Below are 5,074 nucleotides of genomic sequence, written 5' to 3'. Positions count from 1 at the left end.
TGGAGGGGGCACTGTGGCATGACGTCACACCAACCCACCAACTCTTCCCGCACCCCCGTCTATCATCTGAGCTGCATTCAGGAACTGGTGGTGCACAGAAACTCGGCTCAGCGCGGATCTTCATTCTGGTTTCTCTATAGTTTCTAAGCATAAGAATAATAAAAGTACGGCATATGTTCACAACTGGACGTCTGAGTAGGAACTTATGAAGATGAATTCAGACTCGGCCACTGTTTTTCAGCGGTATTTTCTTTGTGCTAACTTTCTCTACTAGGAGAACTTGAAGGTAGCACCTTAGCCAGGCTCTTCCTGCATTAATATTTACTTCCATAATATTACCTCTTCTACCTACTAAACAGAAGTCTGTAGTCATCACCATTTCGTATATGCGATAGTCAAGTGACTTCGAAATAACAATAGGCTTTGAACCAAGAGTAATATAGATACATATTTTTTTCAAGAGAAACAAAAATTATTCAAAAACTAGACTTGGCAACAAATCTTGCTATTTAAATCCTTTCCTGCTGTGGATTCCAACACCGTAGCAGGCAACACCTTTTATTTTCAGCACAATTTAAATTAGAATCACTCCAAATTGTTGAAAGCAGTTGTTTCGTTGTGAGGCACTGATGTATTGACTCATTGTCCTCTTGCTTCTTGCAAATTCCGTGTTAAATATAAGACAAAATTACTGCACTCTAAAGTTTCCAGTTTTAGCTCAGACAGCATGTGGAATGCAGGCCTGTGGTTCTAAAACTATATCCAGGCTGATTTTCTCTGGAAAGCCAACTTAAGATGTTTGAAATGACAAAAATGTATCAAATATCCTTAAAACAAAAGCACAAAGACAGAGTTCATTTTAAGCAATACAGAATTGACGAAAGACAAATGCTTGAAGTGACATAAAGAAGTTGCATGATAGAAATGCAAGAAGGCAAGTTGAATCAATTGCAAAAAGCACAACGGAATTAAAGCAACCAAAAGAAGAAAAGATGTTGACTGTACCTAAAACTAATTTGTTAAAGTCGGTGTCCAGGAACAGAGGTTTGTGGCCATCCATATTGGAAGTTTGAGTTTCCTATGTTTCAAAATAGACACTTAAATAAAATTTAAGTATGTTGTTCTGTATTTTAACAAAAAAGTATTTTCTCCCCTTGGACCTTTTCCTATTCTGTCAAATTACAACCACAACTTGAAATGTATTTCATTGGAATTCTTTATAAATGAACAACACATTTGTCAAGTTTGAACAAAGACACACAAGGTCTGCAAACTCTGTGCAGAGGGATTTGAACCCAGGACCTTCTTGCCACAATAAAACAGTCCTACGAACTGTGCCATCATGCAGCCCCAGTCATATTCAGTTAATTAAAAGATTATTGAAATGTTAATTGAGTTGAGTAACGCAATTCGCTAATTGAAACACGTTATATAATTAATGTTTCCAAGCCAGTAGGCCTGTTAGTATGATGATATGGAGTGGGCATTTATCGTATTGTTTATCATTAATCGTGAAAAATGACATCATGATAAAAATGTAAATTTTTCATTGTCTCGATAGATTTTAATTAATAATCTAGAATTTAAAAAAATACCAGAAATGCCATTTGTACCATTTTCTCCATGTTTCATAAGAGTAAATTAGTAAATTTGAAAATGATTGAAGGTAGTTACTGTGTGTGTTTTCAGAAATCGGTGTCCTGAAGTAGTTCATCTTAAATGGAAAAGTTTTTCCAATTTAGGTCTATAAATGTTGTGCCATGAAGTCACAGCCATACGGTTACGTAAAAAAAAAGCAATAGTTTCTTTTTATTATCGTTATCACAACAGTACCACAAAATATTGTGATAAAATTCTAAGTCTATAACATCCACCCCTATTTCCAGTTCCTGCTTACAGTTGATGAACACATTACATACCTATAGTAATCATAATAAAAATATCAATACAGAAATGTGGTCTGAACTGAAAGTATGTTTAATACCTGCTTAAAGAATAAGCTAATATGGGCAAATGAAAAAGAAAAGACTTGGGCAAACATCCCTTGATGCAGAATAAATCTGACCTAGCATAAATACTGGCTAAAAGTCCATAATACAGCTTTAGCTTGACTCCTATTCTCAACATGGTAAAGTTTAAAATTCCAAAGTCTATGTCATTTTTGTTTGCTCGGTTAAATATCAATTTAAATTCACAGGCATATTGTCACCAGACAAGCAGTTGAATAAAACGATGTTTTCAAATTACTCGGGCAAAAACAAATGTTCTCAAATGCACTTTTACTTACTGAGCAATGAGATAAAGTGGAACTCTCTATAATTAACTTTAATTGAAGCTGAACAGAAGTCAGTTTTGTTTTTAAGTCCTAAGTTCAAGTTGCTTTTGACTTTAGGAGTTACATACTTATAACCAAAATGGTTAATTATTGTATATTTATATGTACAGTATGTTAAGTCTGTTGTCTGTCATTTACTAGAATGATTTATACTGTATGAGGTGTTTCAATGATTCAGGCCAGGAAGAGTAGGTGAGTGTAAAGTCCAGCTAATGGGGATCCTAAACAATAATCGAAAACGAGTCTCATGATCAAATTCATGAAATATATATTCATATGTACACAGAGGCAGTATATTGTACCAAACCTTAGGATACATGCTGTATTTTTCTTCGGAATTCAGCCCACATGATAGTTACAGGGCAGGACTGAACCTGATTAAAGTCTAAAGACGTGGCGCTGAGCAAGTGCCATGTCAGCATGTGAGCAATGCGAGCACGCATGCTGCCATATCTGAGAATGCTGTAATTACACACATCATTAGATCTACAACACCATCATTAGACCTCCAACACGCACCGCGTCCTGCACTTCTTGGAGGCACTTGACAGAAATTTCAGACTCGCAAATGAGAGCGAGAGCTGGAGGATGCACAGGGAGAAACCATGCGGTCGCCGGGGCAGTGTTAGCATTTATCCGGCCACCCATAGGGCTCATATAAGTACAAACTGGTGGCAATGTCAACCCGCCTAAAGGGAGTGGAAGCATTATCATGTCCTTGCCTGCCAGTGCTGTGGGAAACTGCTGCTTTTTCATCCTCATACTTTCAAAAGCCCGTGAGCTAATTGAGGGACAATTGGATCTTTCACTGAGGTTGTTCTAAATGTATGACTCAAGACTAGAGTGAGTCATTCTGAAGTAAATTGCTGTAAATTGTGTTAACTTGTTTTGGCGTAGTAGAAAATAGGTGTGGCAGTAAATGCAACTTTGATGGTATTTATGATAAGTAAACTAAATGATGCATAAAATATTTGTTTTCCCCAACTCATTGTTTTCCTGATTTTGAACAGCAGTTTTAATGTGCAGCTTATTTGCGTTTTAAATTATTTACTCATCTGGGCAAAGTTGTGTCTGAATGAAGTACAAGTCTTCATCAAGAATGTCTGTTGGAAAGTACAACAGGCTGTCAAAAGCGCCCTGGGTGAAAGACTATTTAGGAGAAAGTTATGTTATTAACACTCTTGTTTCTTTTTAAGAAAGTTCAATTTTTTAAAAGCTTCTCCCAGACCTGGCCTTTCGAAGACAGTTATAAAGTCAGTCTTCTACCACCTGAAGAACATTTCTAGGATTAAAGGACTAATGTCTCAGCAAGATGTAGAGAAACTCATCCATGTGGTAATCTTTATTACACAATTGATTACTGCAACAGTGTCTTCACAGGTCTACCTAAAAAATCAGACAGTTTATAAATCACTGAACAGCCTAGCACCAAAATACATCTGCTGCTGTCATAGTAACCTTCCAGACCTCTCAGGTCTTCTGGTTCAGGTCTGGCCAGAACCAGAAAGAAAAATGAGAAGTACCATTCAGCTTCTATGAACCACAAATCTGTAAGAAACTTGCAGAGAACTGCAAAACTGCCGAAACACTGAGTTCCTTTAAATCAAGCCTTAAGATCCACCTGGTTAGAGCTGCTTTAGCACCATAATAAATGAAACATTGACCAACATATTTGATGTGTATTGATGATTTCGATGATGGCATTTCACAACATGTAATATTTATTGCTTGTTTCATTATTGGTGACTGTGTGATGTTTATATGATGAAAAGTACTTAAAACTGCAGTGTTGTTGAAATTAAACTTAACATGACTTGTTTTTCTATTACTTTAATGGATGTAGGTCCATGCTGGCATACAGAGAATTGTAGTTATAGCCACTGAATTATGATATCAACTAATCCTGCATGTTAAAACTTCAATACTTGCTGTTTTTCACCTAAAATGTTTTGTATTAATTTACTTCTAAATTTGCACAGGATTTCTTTCTTTTCTTCGCTGTCACAGTGAAGGAAAGAAAACATTTTCCATCGTAGTCATCTGCTAACATGTGTTTGATCAAGTCAGCTCTTCTTCTGTAGTACCAAACCACTTCCTCTGTTGTAAAGGTCTTCACTTCGGTCTCGTCATCAAAATGACAAAACAGTAACTGTCACCTCTCACTAAAAACGAGAAAAAAGAAACACTCAAATCAGAATTTCAAGTCAGAGATGGTAGAAGTCCCCTACATACTGAGAATGTCACTTCTGTAGTGTATAGCTTCAGTGTCATCTTTTGTCTTTTTACACCACACAGAGTTGTGGTGGTGAAGCCAAAGATGACAATGGATCTATGAAAAGAACCAAGTTAATCGTATTAGTATAAGAATATAAAAAATACAAGACTGTGTCTCTGGTGGCAGCTTCTGCATTTCATCATCAAACATTAGTCCATGTTTGGTTCTGATCAAACATTAGTCCATATCATGGTTGCTTGTGTTTTCTGCCAACATGTCACAGTTTGAAATCACCTACTTCACTCTTTCTGGTTTATTTCCCCAACCTGATGAAGACATATTGATAAGTAAATGTTTCCCAACCCTGATCCTCAGGGCCCATTGACCTGCACGTTTTAAACTCCATTCTGATATCAGTAAAACTCTGTTAATCAGCCATCAGTTCAAGTCATGTGTGCTGAGGCAGGGGAATGAACAAAACATGCAGGGCAGTGAGCCTTGAGGACCAGGGTAGAAAGACACTG

Source organism: Xiphophorus couchianus, chromosome 1 (assembly GCF_001444195.1).
Source record: "Xiphophorus couchianus chromosome 1, X_couchianus-1.0, whole genome shotgun sequence".
NCBI classification, from domain to species: Eukaryota; Metazoa; Chordata; class Actinopteri; order Cyprinodontiformes; family Poeciliidae; genus Xiphophorus; species Xiphophorus couchianus.
Note: the sequence above shows the minus strand (reverse complement) of the source record.